The 23,672-nt window shown below is 37.4% G+C and overlaps 1 protein-coding gene and 1 non-coding gene across 7 annotated transcripts in view; one reads left to right on the forward strand and one right to left on the reverse strand.

Annotated features, from left to right (window-relative positions):
• Positions 1–23,672, forward strand: part of LOC150103803 (exonuclease mut-7 homolog) — a 317,319-nt gene that overhangs the window by 140,448 nt on the left and 153,199 nt on the right. The window lies entirely within an intron of this gene.
• Positions 8,057–8,138, reverse strand: TRNAS-GCU (transfer RNA serine (anticodon GCU)). Its single transcript has one exon. It is a non-coding gene; the product is annotated as a tRNA-Ser (tRNA).

A 23,672-nucleotide genomic window follows, 5' to 3' on the forward strand; every position in this document is an offset into this window, starting at 1 on the left:
TTCCTCTGGGTCGTTTTCCTGCCAACCTGGCAGAGAACACTTGTTTTGCTAATCTTTCCTCTCCCATTCTATTTAAGTGACCATACCATCTGAGATTAGCTCTGCTAACGCATTCCTGGATGCTGACAATGTCAAGTTCTTTCCTAATATCCTCATTTTTAATATGATATTGCCATTGATGCCATCTGTTCACGCCTCTAATCTTTCTCAGGACTCTCATATCTGCGGTCTCTAGTCTTTGGTCAAGTGTTTTACTTCTGACCCAGCTCTCAGATCCATAAGTTAAAATTGGTTTGAACACAGTCTTGTATACAGCTAATTTAGTGTTCCGACTAATTTCTTTCTTATTCCATATGAATTTATTCAATTGACTTCCCACGATACCAGCTTTGCTGATTCTGTTGTCTATTTCTATATTTAGTTTACCATCTTCAGTAAAAATTGTGCCTAAGTAGCTGAAATGTTTTACTTGTTCCACAGGTTCTCCATTCACAACACAGTTGACATTTTCAATGATTCTGCCTATTTTCATTGTCTTTGTCTTTTTATTGCTGACCTTCATACCATATCTATTACAACAGCTATTCAATTTAGTCAGAGAATCTTGCAGACTTGTAGCGGATTTATTTAGAAGTATAACATCATCCGCATAAAGCAAAGAGCTGACATTAACATCTCCAATTTTGATATCAGGTTTAATACCACATTCCTTCATAATGTGATCCATATAGATAATGAATAACAGAGGGGATAATGTACATCCTTGTCTCACACCAGATTTAACATTAAACCATCTTCCTGCTTTATTCCAGCTTTATTCCTCTTCATCAGTAAAGTAGTGACATGTCAATGTAATAACATATCAATTCAGGGGTGGATATTAAGTAACTGGAAAAAAGTTAGCAGGAACTTGTGGACCATGCAGATAAATGGCAAAGGCATTGTCTGCATGGTCTACAGTTAATTTCAGCCATACTGTGGACTGGGGGAGAGTTGAATTTATTGCCGAAGTTTTTAAAAATCATGTATAAGTTAGCAATGGGTTAATGAATGACCTTTGGTTTGTTTAGAGCTGGTTATTTCAGCTAAAATACCGCGATCTAAGGTAATGCTGAAAGAGACTGCAAATGTCAGGTGGGAATATTTTGGAAAGGAACTCTAGTGTATTATCCACTAGAACTTTAGTGAAAAGAAATGACACATCAGAGCTCACTTAAGTGATCGTTCCCCATTTTGAAGGTCCTGTATAGGGGTTTTAAAATGTGTGGAGTTTATGTAAGCAGCTAATATGCTTATTAAGTTTGGATGCCAAATGTTTAGCAAGTTTATAGGTGGGATAATTTAAAATATCTGTGATGGTGTTAGATTCTGATTATATAGAGATTGGAGTAATTATTATTTGTTTCAGAATCCAATATGATCTTCCATCACATAGGCTAGACTTGTAAATATTATTTAATGTAATTCACTTGTTTATAATTTAATACTCATATAACTACCTTTAATTTTATCTAATATTTAATTAATTAATCAAAGATATATGTATTAATAATGAAAAGACTATTAAATATTCTTAAGCTATTTTATTCATTACTATATTAATATTATAAGAACTTGTATTTGATAATTTAACTGTGCATTAATTGAAATGTAAATATTCTTTATTTACTCCTATTTGTAGAAGTTTAGCGTTATGCAATACCTCAATTTTATTATATTTTGTTTGGTTGTCATGGAGACATATGTGAGCGAGCACGTTTTGGAACACCACATGAGGAGAAGGTTTATTGAAAAGAGTTTTAGAAAGAAATCACGAGAATAATTTAGGCGGGAAGGATGGATATAAAAAGGGAAGAATGCTGAAAATAAGAAAGATTAGATTAATTAAGAGAGAGAGAAAGGAGAGGATTGGCATTAGGTTGGAATCTGAGCATTCGGCATTCGGGAATCACAGTGTGATAATAGTTAGTCGGCAAGTCACTCAAACAGCTAAATAAAGTCTACTAGTCGAGAGGCGGTTAGCTAATAAGTTGTAGAATAACAATTATAGCTACGGAAGACAGCTGAGTGACTACTAAATAGACTAGCAATACTTGAGTTGAGATTTAATTTCAGGGCTGACCTGTCAAGGACACACAGAATCTTGAAATAAAGCACGGAGTTACTAGAGTAGTAGAGGCTGTAAAGTTGAAGTTTACCGTTAGCTGTGTTTAGAATTATAGTGCCTAAAGAATTATTTGAATGCAGGAGGAATGAACAACTGTGCATATAAAACCTCAAGTTAAGAATTATTGTGTGTTGCCTTATTTCATGAGTGATCAGTAGTACTTTATGCAACAACATTTGTTTATGTGTATTGTTACTGATGATTAATTCAGTTATTGCTTAGAAGAATTTATTTAATGAGTGCCGCATACTGCTCAAAGTGTTTACAGTTATAAAAAATTGTTTGTGTGTAAGTTTATGAAGAAAGAAGATTATCGGTAAGATTATTCCAACAATTAATATTCCTTTGCAGAGAAGTGTGTGAGTTTCATCCTAGAATTTCCTTATACTAACAGTAACTATTGCGGAAATTAGCTGAAGTGTAAATTTATAAGTGTTTGCTTGTGAAGAGGTATTACTGCAATTTTTATTGTATTTAAAACTTAAAGAACTATGAGATATTGATGTGAATGATCATTAAGGAACTTTATTAAATAGCTAAAAGGAACTGTGAGAAGACTGTATTACAGATAACAGAATTACCATTGTCTGAGTTTGCATGACTTTATTATCAGAAAGGCTGAAGTGTTTATAATAACTTGTTTAGTATTTTGATCTTAAGTGTATAATTTGTGATTATAAAATTAAATGTTTGTTTTTGTTAATCAAATGTTGTATTTTGCCTGAATCTCTTTTACTGCACCATTCATAAAATATTCGAACCAAAGCGGGTGAATTAAGTTAGTTAAATATACTCGGCCAGTATATATATTAAGGAGAAATAGTTGAAGGTTGATTTATCTTCAATTCTTGAACTAATTCAGATATAGAGTGGCGCAGTCTATAAATATAAATTTTCTCTATATTTGTATTAGAAATCAACTAGCAACTATTTTTTAGGTTAAGAACATCATAGTGACTAACATGTCGGATCCAAAGTATAGATTGAGACGAAGTAGGATCCAACAATGGGGCTCCAGGTTTGTGGAATATAGGTAACCCATGTAGCCCAAGGCTACATGGGCAGTGTGTTTGTGTGCAGTTAAAAGATTTTTAATTTGGACAAATCTTCTGTTCACCACTTGTAATATTATATAACAGGTTTATGTTTTTATTTTTTATGAATGGGTCTTCCCATGTAGTTGGAGATCTACCAGGTTTTCTCTTGAATGATCTTGGATATCAGTTTGTAACACAGTAGGTCCACCTGTTGTTGTTGAGTCTTGCAATATGACCTGCCCACTGTGCCTTGTTGTCCTATACTCTGGTTAGTTTTCTGATAGTTGTATTTGTGATGTGGTCTATTTTACTTATCCCATCTCTCAGCATACCATGGAACTTGAGCGTAGGCTAAAAATGGCAGGACACAGCTGTTGAACATGCTAGGGCTTATTTCGATATCTAGCTTAGGATTAGTGATTATGGATTTGATATGGTTAAAGGAAGTCCATGCATCTCTTTTTCTTGTTGATATTTCTTCAGAAATATCATTGTCCATGTTTATTCAAGGTATGTGTTTGACCAAGGTATGTGTAGGAGTTTATTCTATAAAAAGTGTATTCTACACTTTTTATAGTGAAATTTATTTAGTTAGATGTGGTTTTGACAGTATTTGCTTCTCATCCATTTGGTTTTGTCAGGGAGAATTTTAGTCCTATTTTATTACAGGCATCATGCACTTGAAGCATTGTTTCGAGTTGTGGGGGATCTTAAGCTATGAGTATTATATCGTCTGCAAACATTAATATTTGGAGCAACTCTCCATCAATTTTGGTTATTTATGCAGAGCTACCAGTGTTAATTTCTTTAATTATAATGATGTAGACCGGGTTGATGCTTGTTCTAGTACTGCCTGTAAAACTGTTATGTTCTATGGTGTCGAAGGCTTTCAATAAATAGAAAACAAAGGAGATCTGGTATTCTTTGAATCATTCACTAAGTTGGGTGACTACTTGTATGTGATCTATTGTAGAATAACCTTTTTTGAATCCTGCTTGTTCTTTACTATTATTTTCTTGAAGGGTAGTTTTGGTTCTCTTTGATGTAATTTTTTGTCATTAACTTATATATATATATATATATATATATATATGTGATAGCAGACATACAGGATGGTAGTCTTGATGTCTTCTGTGTTGCCTTTTTTGAAGAGAAGAATTGTTTCTGATGTTTCCATTTTGATGGTATTTTTCTTTCTTTTAGATACCAAGTAAATCTTTCGGCCAGTTCTTTTTTATAAAGTTGTGGTCTTCCTTGTTGAACATCCTCAATTTTCATCTAATCAATGCCTGGAGCTGTATTTGGTTTCATGTTTTTGAGTGCATATTCTATTTTGTCTGGGAACACTTCTGGTATATATATATTATCGAGTTTTCATTCTGGTAAAGAATATTTTGATACAAAAAGGTCATTATAGAAGCACTATCTTTTCCATTTTTGTTCTATTTGTGTGTCTTTTTCCATCTTGATCTAGTAGTGCTGTTGGGATTGGCCTTTTCATTCAGGCCTCCAAGGAGTCAAAAGACTCATCGAGGGAGGTCCTTCCTAAGACATAAAGTCTGTCAAGACTCATCGAGGGGAGGTCCCCACCTGAGAAACACAAAGTTTATCATACCACTCTTTAAACTCACTGACCGTTCTCGCTCCCACCACTCCATCAGGCAATGCATTCCACGGCTCAACCACCCTCCACACAAAGAAACCACTCCTTACTCTCTTGCTCACAGTTTCCTTTCGTAACTTCCAGGGATGGCCTCTTGTCATCACTCCTTCCCGCTGATCAACCAAGCGAAAGAACTCCCCAGTGTCAACCCTGTAACCACCTCTCAACAGTTTAAAAGTCTCAATCATATCACCTCTCCTTCTTCTATCCACCAAACCCTGCAGTCCACATTCTCTCAGCCGATCCTCATAACTATCCTTGTACAGTCCTGAAACCATCTTTTTCATCCGTCTTTGTATCCTTTCCACAGTTAATTTATCCCCTTCAAATCCTGGGGACCAAATCTGAGAACAATAGTCCAAGTGTGGTCTGATCAGAGACTTATACAACGGAATGATAACCCTCTTATCTCTGCAGGTCAGTGTCCTTCTCATAATAGCAGCAATCCTCTGTGTTACCTTCACCACCTTTGCAACATGTCCCCTAAACTTCAGGTTTCTATCAATCATCAACCCCAGATCTCTTGTCTCCCCTACTTCCTCCAGTATAACTCCTCCCATAGAGTTTGCAGCATCCCATCGATGTTTCCCAAACCTCAAGACCTTACATTTTGCTGCATGAAACTGACACCCCCATTCATTTGCCCATCTATCTAGCTTATTTAAATCCTCTTGCAGGGCTACCACATCTGCACTATTACTAATAATCCTTCCCAGCTTCGCATCATCCATAAACAACTGAATATCCCCCTGCAATCCACTGGCTATGTCATTGATATAAAGGTTAAACAATATAGGTCCTAGTACTGAGCCCTGTGGGACCCCACTTGTAACCCTCTGCCTCCTGGAAACTGCTCCACCATACACAACTCTCTGATACCTATCAGACAGCCAATCCTGAATTCAGTTGACCAATCTGACATCCAGACCCATGTGCTGCAACTTAAATATCAGCTTATCATGTGGCACCCTGTCAAATGCCTTCGCCAAGTCTAAGAAAATTGCAGTATATGCCTTTACCTCATCTAATGTTGTTGTAACTTTATTATAAAAGGCTAGCATATTGCTAAAACAAGAGCGTCCTTTCACAAATCCATGTTGATTCTCACAGATAACATTACCCTCATCTGCCCAATGCTGTACACGGTCCCTCACTACTTTCTCCAAGATCTTAACAACTACTGATGACACACAGACTGGCCTATAATTAGACACTTCCAGTCTGTTACCACCCTTATTGCAATGACACTATCTTACCTTCCTTCCATTCCCTGGGCACCTTTGCCAAAGCCAGACTTTCATTGAAAAGCCACGTTAAAGGTACTGTCAATTCCCTAGCACATTCTCTCAAAACTCGTGGCAAAATACCATCCAGTCCCACAGCTTTACTGACATCCAGAGTACTCAGTATCTGAAACACACTCTCCTCCTGTACCTCCAGACCTCGTACCAGTCCTATCCCTCTAGCATTAAAACTGACTCCTCTAGGATGAAATACTCCAATAAAGTGTTCATTGAACAATTCCACTATGTCCTCTCCATCAGTCACTCTATTCCCATTTTTATCCCACAATATCATTCTTCCACAGTCATTTCTCCTCCTACTGGCCACATAGCTAAAAAATTCCCTAGGATTTTCTTTGGATCTTAGGGCCAATCTCCTCTCATATTCCAGTTTCGCTTTCCTTACCACACTAGTCACTCTTCTGGCCTGTGTCTTATATTCCTCATGCATCTCTTCACCTGTCTCCTTATATCTCTTCCATAGCCTCTTTTTCGCATGCAATTCCTGTTTAATATTGTTTGTCATCCACTTTACTCCAAATTGCGTCCTCTTCTTCACTCGTGGTATACAACTTACCATTGCTGATAACAAATATTCTTTCACAATTTCCCACGCACTGGTGATATCCCGGCCTTCCAATTCCTCCCTCCATGAAACTTCCCGAAGTTGACGTCTAAGACTATTATAACCACCTGCCTTATAATTCCACATAAGTTCCCGTCTCTTTGATACTCCTGCATGTCTATTCATTTTCCAAGTCAACACCATATGGTCACTCTCTCCAACTGGTGGGAGAGACGTCAACTCAGTTATTATCAACTCTTCTGATGCTATAACCAAATCCAAAATTTTTGAACCCCTTGTTCCCTCTGTTACATGTTGCCTAAGACATTTGTCCCTAAAGAATTCTAGAAATTCCATTCCCCTATTGTTACATGCATCTTCCTCTCTCCAATTTATACTACTGAAGTTAAAATCTCCCATAACAATCATTCTTCTTGCACTTGCCAAACTTAGCTGTCTAAACATCTCCTGGTCCCCATCCTCTGTGCTCCTGGGTCTGTAGCAACACCCTACTAAATATCCTGTCTTGCCTACCTCTACCTCACACCATACGCTCTCAAAATCATTTGTCTCACTTCCTTCCAAATTCTCCACTCTTAGAGGACATAGGTCATCACTTATCATAAGCAGCACCCCACCACCACGCTTTCCCCTCCTATCCTGGCGAAAAATGCTATACCCAGCGACTTCAATATCTGTTTTTATATCCCCTTCTGTCAACCACGTCTCAGTGATCGCAATAATTTTTGGCCCGGCTGATGCTATTTGCGCCACCAATTCCTCTCCCTTATTTCGGATACTCCTGGCATTAGTATACAGCATATCAATGCCATTGTTTCTATACCCAGCATTATCCCTTCTAGACTCCACTGGGCTCAGTGTTACCTGACATTGTCTCCCTTCTCCCAAGTATCCATTCCCACAAGAGGCCACCCCTGCTATCATCCTCCCTGGGACACACTGACTCGTTCAGAACAGCAATCTCTCCAGATGCCTACGTCCTTCCTCATTCAAATGTAAACGGTCTCTCGTATACAACTCCTCTCTTTCCTCAAACGCACTCCAAGCATCCACATATACCAGTCCTCTCTTGTCACACATTCTCGCTATTATGCCATTCAATATCACCGCTTAAAAAAAAAAAGGAAGCAGGACACGCAGGTGCTGGTAGGAACATCGGCTACAGTCTTACTTACTCAATGGTAAAAGTTCTTTTAGTCAAGGAAAAGCAGAATAATCCAGACTCAAATAATCAGTTCCTCGTAACCAGATGGCTGTATCACACGGGACACACTCGCAAGCGTAATAATAACCGGTCCGCGTTTCAAAATTATACAACTTCGACGAGGATGGGATTCGAACCCACGCGGGGATACCCCAATGGATTAGCAGTCCATCGCCTTAACCACTCGGCCACCTCGTCTTACAAAAATACTCAGTAAGTCATCCCTAATGCGAACATCACCACCACATCCAAAAAATCACATAAAGATTCCTCACGTGATAGACGGAATCGAACCCAGGTCTTTTCAACCCCAGGGCTTTGCCTATACCTATACCGACTGAGCTACTTTCAGTTCTCTTCTCATTTTTAGTAAATTCAAGGTTTGTATGGAGAGTCTTTCTTTTTTGGGGTGTACTTGATTGACTTTAAAATTTTCCATGCACTTGGATAGATTTGCCAGGAGCGTGTCATAATCCTTGTCATGTTTGTTAATATTTCATTTTATTTGATCAATAGACAAATCAGGATCTAAATATTTGGGTCACTTTGCATAGTCTGAGATTGCCCGATGTTTTTTTCCTTTTTTTTTGGTCAGTTTGTAGGATGGCTCGTAGTAGTCAATGGTCTGTGGATGTCAAAATACTTTCTGCAAATTGTTCTTACATCTTGAACTATTCTTTTGCAGTTTGTTACAATGTAGTCTGTTTCATTTCTTATATGGGAATTGCCATTTGGAGATTCCCAAGTCCACCTTTTTCCTACTCTGTTTTGGAAGAAGGTATTCATGATAAAAAGTTTTTCTGCTTCTTCAAATTCTAGTTTCTTTCCTCTTACATTTCTGTTACCTAATCCAAAGGAACCAATGAAGGTTTCTTGATTTCTGTCCTTCCCAATTTTAGCATTAAAGTTGCCACATACAAAAGCTTACGTGGACTTTTGCTGTAGCGGCTCCTCAAGATTCTTGTAGAATTTATTTATCTCGTTATCATTTGAAGCTAATGTAGGAGCATATTGTGATAATTTTAAGGATGGCCTTTCTTCTAAGATCTACCTACCATCAGAGTGCCAACTCTTTCAGAGAGAATGTTACACAAAATGATTTTCTTTGTTGATCTTTTCCTTATAATGAATCCGACTCTGCCTTGTTTTGCATTATTTGGTTGCTGGGCTAAGAAAAATTAGTGAGTCGTCATTCCATCATGTTGTTAGTTCTTTTCATTTCATTTATGGCCAGAATATCCATTTTTGTGTTGCCTAATTCTTTAAGTAAGAAGTCAATTTGGGAATCCTTTGCCAGAGTGCTGGTATTCAAGGTACCTATAGTCAGGTTAATCTCTCCAAAAGATGGCCTGCCTTCATCTGATGGATTGTTAGCACCCCTGACTCTTCATTTTTCTTTTCTGCCATCTTAGAAAAGTAGGTGAGAGTTTCACAGGACTCAGGGGGATGGGGCCTATTCTTCTGTTTCGCTGTCATTTGCCATATAATTGCTGTTGACTTTGCTTTAGTCTTTTTTTTTTACTTAACCAACCAGGGTTCTGAAGTATAGAGAGGATGACGGGGGACACCACGTGAAGGTGAGGATAAGTGGAATTTGACTTGACTGGGCCGTCCGGACTTGACCGAAATTCCCATGATCACTGGTGAATATCAGCTCCATCAGTGTTTTTGATATGACATGCGCCATAAAAGCCCATGTGCCTCCACCAGTGAAGCACATGGACTTTTATGCCAGTAAGACCTCCCCCCCCCCGCCCTAACCTCTGTTGACATATCATATAATAATTACTATATTTTATTATTGTCCACTGCAGCATTTCCTTTGTCTGTTTTCACTATAACTGTTTTAGTTTAATTTTTTAGATTTCTTAAAGCTATTTGTTTGTTTTTTTTCCTTCTTTAGTAAAATTGCTTTTTAGAAACCATGTTTTTTTTTTTTTTTACATGGTAGTGGCTTCTAGCCTAATAACATCTACGTCACCTTCACCTTGCAGTAATCTTTTTTTGATGGCAAAGTTTATATCTGTCATGATCTTAATGCACTGGATTTTTTTTTTCTGTAGTAATCACATTGAAGCCTTTACTTAAGATTTTGGTTTCATTGACAAAAAAGTGTATAATCTGATCAGCTATGGATAACCTTGCCTGCTAGAAGTTGCTTGAGATTTTTCTTTGTTGCAAGATTTTCAAACTTCCCAATTAGATTTCTTTTACTGTCAATAAATATTTTCCATTCATTTTTGGCTGAGAGTGCTCTATAAAAATACAAATATATGCTTGGAAAGCTTAAGGTGAAGGTCATAGCATTTTGAACTGAGAATGCTAAGAATTCTATGAGTGTTTTGTATTTGTTCTTTTGGTGGAGAAATTCTGACTTTTCTATATGTTCTTAGTGTTTGAAAGGTGTAAAAGTTTTGTGTTGCTATGTTGACAGCAGTATTTAAGAAACATACACCATATCGCTACCCTACGAGGTACAACAGACAGACAGACAGACAGACTGGGCTCACTCCTAAAACATAATTAGAACGGTCTATAAACCTCTGAACAAAGTTTCCACCTTTCTGAGACAAATAAAACACTGCCAGGATTCTCTCTTTCCCATCTGTCCACAGAGTATACCTGTCCGTATGTGTTCCAGTATTTTGGACAGACAGGTTGGGACCACCTTGGTGAGAAGAAAAGAACGCAAAAAAATATACATTCAGTATGGGCAAGTGGACTTGCACAGCATGCCTTGGAAGAAAGCCATTTCATCAGATGGAAAAAAGCTGAACAGCTACACAGATCCCATTTCAAATCACAGAGACTGTTCCTGGAAGTGGCTCATGCTCCGTATAATCCAGTGAACTACAGTAGAACTATGGTGTAACACTACACAACTTTGGGCCTACTACCCTATTCTCCAATCAGCACTAATCTCAGAAAATTGCTGCAGAGAGTACCACTGTTGCCTTCAACCCCTTGTTCTGTAGGTCATTTCGTTCCCAGTCTTTATTAAGTATGTGTGTTGCCAGCATATCTTTGATAATGTTGCTTGATCTGGAAAAACATCAACATGTAAATATTTAATTAGTTATTAAATTATTTGTTTTCCTTTCAGTTCTATGTAGTTTTTATCCCTAAAACTTTAATTTTGAAAAGTCAAAACCAAAGCCTCATTGTCTCTGCTGTTCTAAAGGAAATTCACAGCGAACTGTCAGTTGTAACAGACTATTCCTATAGTCTCCACAAGCTCACTGTACTATGGTACAAATAAGCCATTATTTTTGCAGTGTAGAAAGATTCAATAACCAACATCAAATACTGCCAACAAAATTAATGCTGTTCTCTTCAGACTTCTTCATTCTTTGTCAGCCATATACAGGTTTTCAGTTCTCACTTTTTATATATACACTGTATGCTGAGTTAGCTTTGCATTAGGGACCCCCCCCCCTTCCTCCCAAGTGATGTGTCCTGCTGCACCATACTGATGGCTGGGTTCACATTTGGCATGAACAGCATGTAGCCCTATGTGTGCAAAGGTTTCTATGGTTCAGTAGTTCGAAAGATTGATTCTGGTATTGAGACCACATGTTTATTAACTACGAACAGGATACGTGAAAACCCGACAAGTTTCGTAAGTTGTATGACTTGCATCATCAGGGGCATTCGTGTATAAAAAAAGTTAAACACAACTAACAAAGATTAAATTCATAGTCCATTAGATGTTTCTAACTGTAACATTGAAAAAATTGAAACATTCGTTACTGAATGTTTGTTGGAACATTGTTATTTGTTGTCACATTGTGCTTCACGTGTGTTATGTCTGAGATCTGAGGAAGTTCAATTTTTTATGCATGCTGACCACACTTAGTGTAATATGAAACCTTGGGTTTGTTGCACTGTGTAGAAATTCTAAGCATTTTTGCTGCTTCCTTGAATTTCCTTGTGAAACAATTTTTATTATTATTATTATTATTATTACGGGTAACTCCAGGGAGTCCTTAGACTCATCAAGGGAATCCCTAACATCATGTCAAGAACAATTATTCAACATTCACACAGTATCTATCATACTTCGCCTTGAACTCATTCACAGCCATGGCACCCGCAACAGACTCTGGCAGCTTATTCCACTCATTCACCACTCTCCAAGTAAAAAACCTAGCTCTAACAGCCTTGCTAACCACACTCTTGCCCAGTTTCCATGGATGGCCCATAGTCCTCCCACCACCAGTCCTGTTCTCAAAAATATCTTCTGAATTAATCTCATAGAAACCCTTCAGTAATTTGAATGTCTCAATCATATCCACCCCCCCCCCTCTCTTCCACAATTTTTTTTCCTATCTACAATTTTCTTCCAAGTCAGTCTGTTACTTGTCAAGACTCCAACATTATCAGATCTTATATTTCTATCATCTAAAGCACTTTGTACCATATCAATCCACCTATATCTTGGTCATGTTACTGCCAACCGGGCAGAGAACACTTGTTTTGCTAATCTTTCCTCGCCCATTCTGTTTAAGTGACCACACCACCTGAGATTAGCTCTGCTAACGCATTCCTGGATGCAGACAATGTCAAGTTCTTTCCTAATATCCTCGTTTTTAATATGATACTGCCATTGATGCCATCTGTTCACGCCTATAATCTTTCTCAGGACTCTCATATCTGTGGTCTCTAGTCTTTGGTCAAGTGTTTTACTTCTGACCCAGCTCTCAGATACATAAGTTAAAACTGGTTTGAACACTGTCTTGTATACAGCTAATTTAGTGTTCCGACTAATTTCTCTCTTATTCCATATGCATTTATTCATTTGACTTCCCACCATTCCGGCTTTGCTGATTCTGTTGTCTCTTTCTATATTTAATTTACCATCTTCAGTAAAAATCGTGCCTAAATAGCTGAAATGTTTTACTTGTTCCACAGGTTCTCCATTCACAACACAGTTGACATTTTCAATGATTCTGCCTATTTTCATTGTTTTTGTCTTTTTAATGCTGACCTTCATAACATATCTATTACAACAGCTATTCAATTTAGTCAGAGAATCTTGCAGACTTGTAGTGGATTTATTTAGAAGTATAACATCGTCCGCATAAAGCAAAGAGCTGACATTAACATCTCCAATTTTGATATCATGTTTAATACCACTTTCCTTCATAATGTGATCCATATAGATAATGAATAACAGAGGGGATAATGTACATCCTTGTCTCACACCAGATTTAACATCTTCCTGTACTTCCTTCAATTCTAACTGCTGACTTACAACTCAAGTAAAGACAAAGTATTGCTTGATATAATGCCCCATTGACACCATATAACTGCAGCGTATTGAATAGCTTCTCTCTTGGCACCTTGTCATATGCCTTTTCCAGATCTACAAAACTTAAATACAGAACTTTGTTATATTCCCATGCTTTCTCGACTATTTGTCGTAAAGTGAAGATCTGATTCTGACAGCCTCTATTTGGCCTGAATCCAGCTTGTTTTCACCAAGCTTTTCTTCCACAATTCTTCTCAACTGTTTCTCAAGTATACTTGCATAAATCTTGCCAGGAACACTCAGTAGGGAAATACCTCTGTAATTCTCACATGCAGTTTTATTTCCCTTTTTTATATATGGGTACTATGAGAGCTCTACTCCAATCATTGGGAATTCGTCCCTCTGTCCAGGCTTTCTGAACTATGCAGTGTAGCCACTGTAAGACTCTTATACCACCATACTTCAGCATTTCTGGTCGAATATCATCTACTCCTGCTGCCTTTCCACATTTCAAGCCTTTGATGGCTTTTTCTACTTCAAGTATGGATATGTATTTCTGACTGCATGCCTGGTCAGTGTTTTTTACCACTGTGCTGTCATCACTGCTTGTTTCATTTAGCAGTTTTTCAAAGTAATTACTCCATACTTCAAGGATATCTTTTTCTCCTGTTTTCATGTCACCTTTATCATCTCTAATTCCTTTTACGGCACTCTTTCCTCCATTCTTAAGCTTCTTCAACAACCTCCAGAATATTTTGCCACCTTCTTGATATTTATTTTCTATATTCTTGCCAAAGTCCTCCCATGACTTTTGTTTAGCTAGTTTTACACAGTGTTTAGCATTCTTGCATTTGTCTCTATATTCTCTAAGAGCAAAAGTTGACTTATTTGACAGGAACTTTTGATATGCTTTCTTCTTTTCCTTCCTACCTCTTTAACTTCCTGTATTCACCAGGGAGTTCTGATTTTTTTATTCTTACAGACAACCTCACCACATGCCTCTCTGGCAGAATCAATCAATGTTTTCTTCAGAGTTTGCCACTGAATCTCCAAGCTTTGATTCTTGTTCTCAAACGTTTTTCAGTTTTTCTTCAATAATCTTTGTGTATTTTAGTCTATAGCTCACATCTGAAAGCTGCTCAACTTTTATTCGCTTTAAAACTTTCTTACATGTTATTCTTTTCAATATGAAATTCAATTTTATCCTGCTCAAGACTAAATAGTGATCACTTCCAATTTCAAATCCTCTGTACACTGGTGTCCTGCACCAGGGAGAAAACATCACTATCAACATAGTTAATGAGACTTTTCTTATTCCTAGCCTCTTCTCTCCATGTGAATTTGTGCACATTTTTATGTTGGAACATGGTGTTAGTAATAACCAGTCCATGTCCTGAGCAGAAATCCAACAGATATTTGCCATTATTATTAGCTTTGCTCTTTTCTCCAAATTTTCCCAAAATATTTTTGTATGTCTCACAATCATTTCCTACTCTGCTATTTAGATCCCCAACAAGGACCAACTTTTCATTTTTCATTGTGTCAGTTGCTTTTTCTAAAGCCTCAAAAAATTCCTCCACTTCTACCTTAGTAGAACCTTCTGTGGGACCATAGGCACAAATAAGTCTCATTGTCCAGTTCCCCATTCTGATATTTGCCCACATTACTCTATTTGAGACTGACTGCCATTCAAGAAGATTAGCCTCGTATTTTGTGTTGAATACTATGGCTACTCCTTCTTTTCCTTGATTGTCATTGCCTGAATATAACATTTTGTATTTATTGCTCAGAAAGATCTCACCAGTTTTGGTCTTTTTTGTTTCGTCACCCCTATTATGTCGATCTGGTACTTATCTAATTCCTCAGCTAGCTCCATTTCTTTGCCATTGAGGCTTCTTACATTGATAGTACTGATCTTTAACTCTGGTGATGTTGAGTTGGGGTTTATTTTCAGATTTGTTCCAGTAGCTGACTTTTCGCTGTTTGCCCTGGTTCCCTGGCGAAAACATCGGGGGCCTTGTTTAACCGGGCGACGCTCCAGCCGGCATGAAATTTTGTCATGTTGTACCATCATTCTATATTTTGGTTTAACCAATAAGAATACAATTTGGTTGGCTAAATCCCAAATTGCCAGCCCATCCTCGTCCGTTCAGTATCCAAGTAGATACCCAACAGGGTGTACCACGAGAAGGTGAGGATTGAACATTAGGTCAGAAGCCCTGGTCGGTTCTCCGCATTCCTTTAAAGGCTATGTGGAGGTTCATTCCATAGACTTGCTGTCATCTTGGTCACTCCTCTCTGGATCCTCTCCATCAAGAAGAAACCCAGGTGCCCATATCTGGTCACAGTAGTCTGGATGCGGTCTTATCAAGACTCGATACAAAGGAACAATAACTTGCTTGTCTCTGCTCGTCAGAGTATTCTTCAGTAACCAAGTGATTTGATGGGCTGATTTAGCCACTTTTGCATTGTGCCCCTAAACTTCAACTCCCTATCCACCAACACTCCCAAATCCCTGGCCTCGTCAATCTCCTGGAGTACAGTTCCACCAATGTAGCATGCTGCTGCTAATCTTTTCACCCCAAAATGCATAACCTTACATTTTGCCACATTAAATTTTGGAGGACTGGGACCTTATCCCAGTCCTCCAAACTATCCAAATCTTCCTGCAAAATTTTGACATCCTGTGCATTCACTATTGCTCTAACCAACTTTGCATCATCAGCAAACAAATGAACAATTCCTCTCAGATCCTTTCCTGTATCGTTAATGAACAAATTAAATAGTAGTTGAAGAACAGAACCCTGCTGCACATCACTAGTCACAGGCCGTCTTTTGGACTCTACTCCCGAATAAACTACTCTCTGATATCTCTCCATCTCACCAACCCTATATCCATCCCCATATGCTGCAGTTTACCGATTAGAATTCCGTGTGGTGTCCTGTCCAAGGCCTTAGGAAGGTCCAGCAGAATCACTGTAAACCCTTTACCCTTATCCAGTTCAGCTGTCACTCTGTTATAAAACGTGAGCAAGTTACTGAGGCATGATCTACCCTTCATAAAACCATGCTGTCCCCCATTCAGTATCCCATTTTCATTTATCCATTCCTGTATTTTCCTCTTGACTACTTTCTCCAAGATCTTGACAATGACTCCTGATATGCTGATTGGTTGGAAATTTTCAACAGCAGTCTTGGAACCTCCTTTATGCAATGGAACTATTTTCCCTTCTTTCCACCCCCTCGGGACTAACCCAGACCCGAGACTCAAATTAAACAAAATGGTCAAGGGCACTGACAATTCTTTAGCCGCTTCACGTATGACACGAGCTGGTATACCATCCAATCCCACAGATGTATTCACATTGAGGTTTTGTAATAGACTATTCACCTCCACTTCGTTCACCACAATTCCCATATAAGCTGTTAGTTCCTTCATTCCTGCAATATCACTACCTGGATGATATACTCATGCAAAGTGCTCATTCAGTAATTCCCCTATATCAACTGATTCGGTTTCCTCCCTACCATCGGCATTCTTTATTATCATTCTGCCATATATAATTTTTCTTTTACTTGCAACATATCAAAAAAACTGTTTGGGATTCTCTTTAGCCTGCATGGCTAATTTTCTTTCATAATCCACTTTTGCTTTTCTTACCCCACTCGTTACCCTTCTGGCCTACGTTTTATACCGTTCATGTGCCTACAGACCACCTTTCTCCTTAAATTCCCTCTGCAGTTGTTTCTTTTTTTGCAGCTCAAGCTTAATGATATTATTCATCCATTTAACCCCTACTTGATTTACTATTCGGACTCTAGATATACAGTCAGCCATTGCCTCCTGCAAACACTCCTTAACCACCTCCCATGCACTATCAACATCCAGCCCGTGCAGTTTTACGTGCCATAACACTGAACCAAGCAAACTCCTAAGCTTGTCACACTTACCAGCCTGATAATTCCACATGTACCTTGTCTTAATTGAAAATTCCACACATTTAGCCACCTCCCAGGTCAAGACCCTATGATCACTCTCACCAATTGGTGGCAATGTGGTCATATTCATTACAGGAAATTCTCAGATGCAATTACTAGGTCAAGCACTCTCTTACCCCTAGTATTTTCCATTACATGCTGTCGCAGATAGTTATCCCTTAATAACTGCATAAAATTTATCAGTATATGACATGATCGTTTTTTCCCAAAGTACTTTATGTCCATTGGAAGTTGTGTGGAAAGCTATAACTGATTTGTGTTCTCTTCTTTTTTCTAAGTCTTTTTGATGTTCTGCCATATGGATTTCTCCTGACCTTCCTGTATTGCCTACATAACAAATGCCACAAGAACAATAGATTTGATAGATCCCTGGTTTTTTTATGGGATCGTACGAAGGTTTCGGTGGATGTTGGAATCTTGATATAAAGGGAGAAAAGCTACTTTTAAGTTGTACTTGCGGAGTACAAGACAGTAACTAGTCTTGAAAAAGATTTTCAAGACTAGTTACTGTATCATTTCTCGGTACATTAGTGAAGAAGCTGACTATATTCAAGCTTGCTAAAACGTCTGAAGGTTCTATATTAACATCCTTGATCTTCTCGATGAAATGTAAACTGTTCTTTATGAATGAATCTGTTTTTCCTATATGTGGCACTAACATGTTTGTCAAATATTTTGCCAGATTTGATGTCAGGGAATCTCTTCCATCTACAATCGACTTAACAGAATTTATATTTTATGTATTTTTGGCACGCCATAAATTCTTGAGATTAATGGGTGTTTAGATGATATAGTTCTTTTTAGTTCTTCAGGCCAGTTAGGTATCTTCTTCATTAAGTCATTAGTTTTATTATGTGTTTGCCATGTGGGATCTCTGGTAATAGGCAAGTAGGTGGTGGAATACTCTAAGAGGGTGTTCATCTTTCTTGTGTAATCTTCTGAGTTCATGATGACTGTAGTGTTCCCCTTATCTGCTTTAATTATCATGATGTTGTTGTCAAGTCTTAATTTTTTAAGTGCTGCAGATTCCGGTTTTGATAAGTTCTTGCATGGTATTTTGCATTTTAATAATAATGAAGAACTTTGTATGTGGAGGAAGTCAGCTGTATTGCTAGGCAAATTGTGGATTCCTTTTTCAATTTGTGCAATGATCTCTACTTTCGGAATGTGCTGTGCTGTTAATGCGAAATTGAAGCCTTTCATTAGAAGATTGTTTTCTGCTTTTGACAGGACTCATGAAGATAGGTTAATCAGTAATTTAAAGTGATCTAGATGCTTTTGTTGGTTTTTTTTCTTGCTGAAGTAAATTGAATTTCCTTATTAAATTATATTTTTTCTGTTTGTCAACCAATGCAGCTTTATTGTATGTAATGTTATCGATATTATTCCAAAGGTCTGACAGTAAAAAAAGCGAAATGAGGAATTACATTACTTAACACAGAACCTCACACTTAATGGATTTGAGCCAAAAACAAGCAAGAAAATCCTGAACACAGCTCCCACAACCAATGTAGAAAAACAAGATTTCAAAAAGCAATCTCACTACCATACATCAAAAATGTCACAGACAGATTAGCGACATTGCTCTGCAAGTACAACTTAAAAGTAGCTTTTCTCCCTTTATATCATCATCATCATCATCATCATCAAATTCCTGCCATGTACCCTCAAGGGGTGTACAGGATATGACAGTACTACATGAAAAAATTACATCATTACTAACTTCCTATCTACAATTTTCCTCCAAATCAGTCTGTTACTTGTCAAGACTCCAACATTATCAGATCTTATATTTCTATCGTCTAAGGCACTTTGTACCGTATCAATCCACCTATATCTTGGTCTTCCTCTGGGTCGTTTTCCTGCCAACCTGGCAGAGAACACTTGTTTTGCTAATCTTTCCTCTCCCATTCTATTTAAGTGACCATACCATCTGAGATTAGCTCTGATAACGCATCCCTTTATATCAAGATTCCTGCATCCACCGAAACCTTTGTACCATCCCATAAAAAAAACCAAGGGTCTATCAAATCCAAAATCTCTATTCTTACATAGGCCAGACAGGAAGGTCAGGAGAAATCCGTATGGCAGAACATCAAAAAGACTTGGAAAAAAGAAGAGAACACAAATCAGGACTATTACCTTATCCTCCAAATGATTGTAATCCAATTGAACATGTGTGAGATATGCTAGACCAGTGTGTGAGACCTGCTGATCCTCCTCCACGGAATGAGCATGAACTGACGGAATTGCTGCAGCGGGCATGGGTAGAGTTACACATGGAAAATGCTTGCCACCTTGTGGAATCTGTCCTAGGCATCTGCAAACCATGATTGCACAGAGAAGTGGACCAATACATTATTGGGTGGGTGTTCCTAATGCAAAGCTAACTCAGTGTATGTATGTATATATTATTATTACTACATGACACCTCCAAGGAGTCCAAAGAATCATCGAGGGAGGGCACCCACTCCACAACTCTCTGCCTCTACCACTCAATCCACCAACCACAGCAAACTGCATCATCTACACCAATGCCATCTACTGCCCCCCACCACAACTGGTATTTTTACAGACAATCACAAACATCCATGCCTACGGTAGGATTCGAACCCGCAGCCTTTTGGCTGGAGAGTGGATATGCTAACCACTCGGCCAACCAGGCCTTTACCATTTCATATATATATGAAATGATAAAGAAATGGAAGACAAATGTAATACCAGCATTGAAACTAGATTGGGGAACTATACTTGTACCTTGTTGTTTACCAGTGACCAAATAATCATAACAAGAAGTGAAGGAAAACTCCAAAAAACAATATTTTCCTTAAAAACAATCAAGAAAACATCTGAATGAAATATCAATAGACAACAATCATAGCTTTTAAAGAACTGCCTCGCCTCTAGTCCATAATAAAAGTATGATTGAAAATAAAATTTTAGAACAAATTAACTGCTTCAGATAAACTTCCTAAAGATGATCACAATAATGTGTACCATAATAACAGTAATTACAATATTGATTATTAACAATAATTGGCTGTGTTTATAATAATAATAACCATATAAAATAATATGGAGCATAAAACTGCAGAAGAATAAAATAATATAAACTGGAGAAATCAAATTCATGCTTAGAACAGCAGGCTGTATACTCTGGAATTAAAAAAAAAAAATGCAAAAAACTCAAAATGGTCTTTGTAATTGATATAATATACAGTTACAGAATGAAATGGATTAAACATATTTAAAGAAATAACATTTCAAAACTACTCGAAAAGGTACTTTGATACTACCTATTTGGAAGACCAGGAAAAAGATTGAATAAGACTGGAACATGCGCTGAGAAGGATGAAGGATGATAATATATTCATGTCCTGTGTCACCATCATCTGTTGAGCTTGTTCCCTTTGTTCTACACTTTTCTGCAAGAAATAGAGTACACAAAAATTACTTTTTTGTATACTAGTTATAGCGATTATTCATTGACAAAGCCATAGACAAATATAGGAGTTTTCCATCTTTATGTGCTTAGGAAGAAATTAGCTGTGAAATTAGGTTTAGGGTATCACTAAGCAGATTACTAAGAACCTTAGAATTTTTTGTGCTTAAGTTGTATTCTGCTCTGTCCAGAAGCTTTCTTTATTTTTAAGTTTTGCAGAAGTTAAGCTTCCAGTTGCCAATTTTGGTGTTGCTCCGATTCCTAGCACCTGTGGTTTATCTTATTTTGGCTGACTTGGAAAGTCTGCATGGCTATTCATCATGAGGAACATAAAAATTACATCAACAGAAGAGCAAGTTCATTGTTGGAAACATGTAAGGAAAGTTGTAAAGCATTACTACATCATCCTGATTTTAAAAAAATTCAATGGATTGTGTTCATCTCCATTGTGGATTACTCAGCACTGCTCGTTGATATTTTTGTATACCTTTTACTACCTCTTGTTAAGGTTTCATTTATAATTATTATGCTGCTCTGTTACAGCTCATGAATTTATAACTGCAAAGAACTGCTTGGTTCTTTGCAGTTATAAATATCCGGCCTGGTTGGACGAGTGGTTAGCTTATCTGCTCACCAGCCAAAAGGCTGTGGGTTCGAATCCCACTGTGGTCATGGATGTTTGTGATTGTCTGTGAAAATACTAGTGGTCAGCGATAGATGGCGTTGGTGTAGATCAGGGGTTCCCAACCTTTTTGTTTCCTAGAGCACATTCTAAAATACCAGTAGGGTGACGGGCACCATCTATTTTTTCGGAATTGCAACGCTACTGTTGCACAACAAACAAACACAGTTATCTTTAAAATTAATGAAACAATATGTTTTCCTCCCAGTAAGTGTTCAAATTATAGGTTTGTTCATTGTATTTTACTTGATTCACTCATTTTAGGATTAAAAATCAAAATATTTCAAAAATTTAAGTACAAGACACCGTTAAAATTATGCGCATATAACTAGCAACAGATAATGAACAATTTTGAATGCGCGTCTACTTTACATTGTATGCATTTAATACTCGTCATGTGTCATTAACGCATGCGTCATATAGCATGCCATGAATTGTTGTGTGATGTGCACATGATTATTTCAAACTATGCGGCACACGGTTTTACAGCGGCAGGCACACACAAATTGGTCGACGGGTGCCATGGTGCCCACGGGCATATGGTTGGGAATGCCTGGTGTAGATGATGAAGGTAGTTGCAGTTGATGGAGTGGTGGAGACGGAGAGGTGTAGAGTAGGTGCCCTCCCTCAATGAGTCTTTGGACTCCCTGGAGGTGTTGTGTAATAATATAATAACTACTTTGTTACTCCTTCTTTCATGTTGTTATTTGTTCTTTTATTTTATTTTTTTTATACTGGAAATGACTGCAATAAGATGAGTATAAATTTCATAAATAAAAAATATAATATGCTATTTTACATTTCCATCACAAAATAAATATGTCTTTCCTCTGAAAATATCTGCATGCTAATTCTCACTACAGTGAACCTTTAGAATAGTTTACTTTAGTGAATTTCCTTTAGAATATCATTGTGCATGTGAAGATATGGTTGGGACTTTTCATCAGTTTGTTATGGTGGGTGAATTTGTTATGACAATGTTTGCCATAGCGAAAGTCAATTGTTGATTTAAACTTGGTTGTTATAAACTATAAACTGCTTTATAACAACCAAGTAAGAGGTATTAGTCTTTTTTTATTATTATTCTGAGTGGCATTTGAGAGTACTGGCATTGTTTATGTAGATTTAAGTGTTTGCATAGTTTAGTGTGAATCAAGCCTGTACTTGCCCTGCCTTCAAGAAAGTGATGGTTTGGTATATATATTAGGTGCTCTTTCTTCATAATTCCTACTATGCCATAAACTTCTTGAAATATCCTACAACAGGATAGATTTATTAATTTTTTTTTATGTGGAATTTAGGTATTCCTGAATGTCCTCCCGCGATGAGTCTTTGCATTACTTGGAGGTGTCACGAATAATAATAATAATAATTTAGGTATTCAGGATCACTTTTAAATTTTGTTAGTTACATTTGGACCATTTTAATGGCAAAATTAAGTAAAAAATTATCTGCAGTGAATGTACAAAAAATGATTAGATTCAATTATTGTGATGATGATTGGGCTCACTTGATCATTACCATTTTGCCATAAGCTTTTTGAAATATCCTACAGCTACATTTATTTAGCATAGTAAAAATTCAATAAATTAATGAACAAAACTATATACAGAAACCAAGACAACAATGTAATATGGCACCCTATGCTGCCATTAAATAAGCATGCCTCTATAAAGATACCTGAAAATCAACTTCAGTGACAAGATGCAGCTACACAGGAGTCTGCTCCATGTCAGGAATGGCTTCTATTTTGGGGATTGATAGTAGCCTGCATTAGCTTCCATCTAGGAAATAACTTCTAATACTCACCTCTGGGTCCAGGGTGCCAACAGTGGCATACTGGACACTACAAAAAATGAGCTACAACTGCATTATTAGCTATTATTAGCTCTTTTTGAATGTTGATGTTTACTTTTTTTTATATTATTACTCCCACACACAGTTCAGCAGAGTCTGTAGCAAATAAATCCCATTTATGAGTAGGAGTTATGACATAGATATGTGTCGATAATCTTCTTAAATAAGTAAAGACTGTGGTCCTTTGGAAGTACTTCATGGGGAAGGCTGTTCCATCGAACTGAGGTGAATGGAATGAAAGATGACCGAGAGTAGCAAGTTTTCAGTGAGTATACATCTCAACTGTAAAAGGATATTGAGCAGCTGTTGCTTGAGTTTTCCTGTAGATCTGCCAAACAATTCCCAGGGAAATATCTGTAGAAGAGATAAAATATGAAAATTGTAATTTATTTTTAGTAATTTAGTAAGAGATTTAGTTAGTAGGATCTTTAGTAAGAGAGTTAGTGAGGTGTCATTAATTAACAAAACCATCCTTTTCTAAAAAGCATCAAGGATTTTTAG

This window comes from Typopeltis vanoorti, chromosome 8 (assembly GCF_054136105.1).
Source record: "Typopeltis vanoorti isolate ZY-2024b chromosome 8, IOZ_Tvanoo_1.0, whole genome shotgun sequence".
NCBI classification, from domain to species: domain Eukaryota; kingdom Metazoa; phylum Arthropoda; class Arachnida; order Uropygi; family Thelyphonidae; genus Typopeltis; species Typopeltis vanoorti.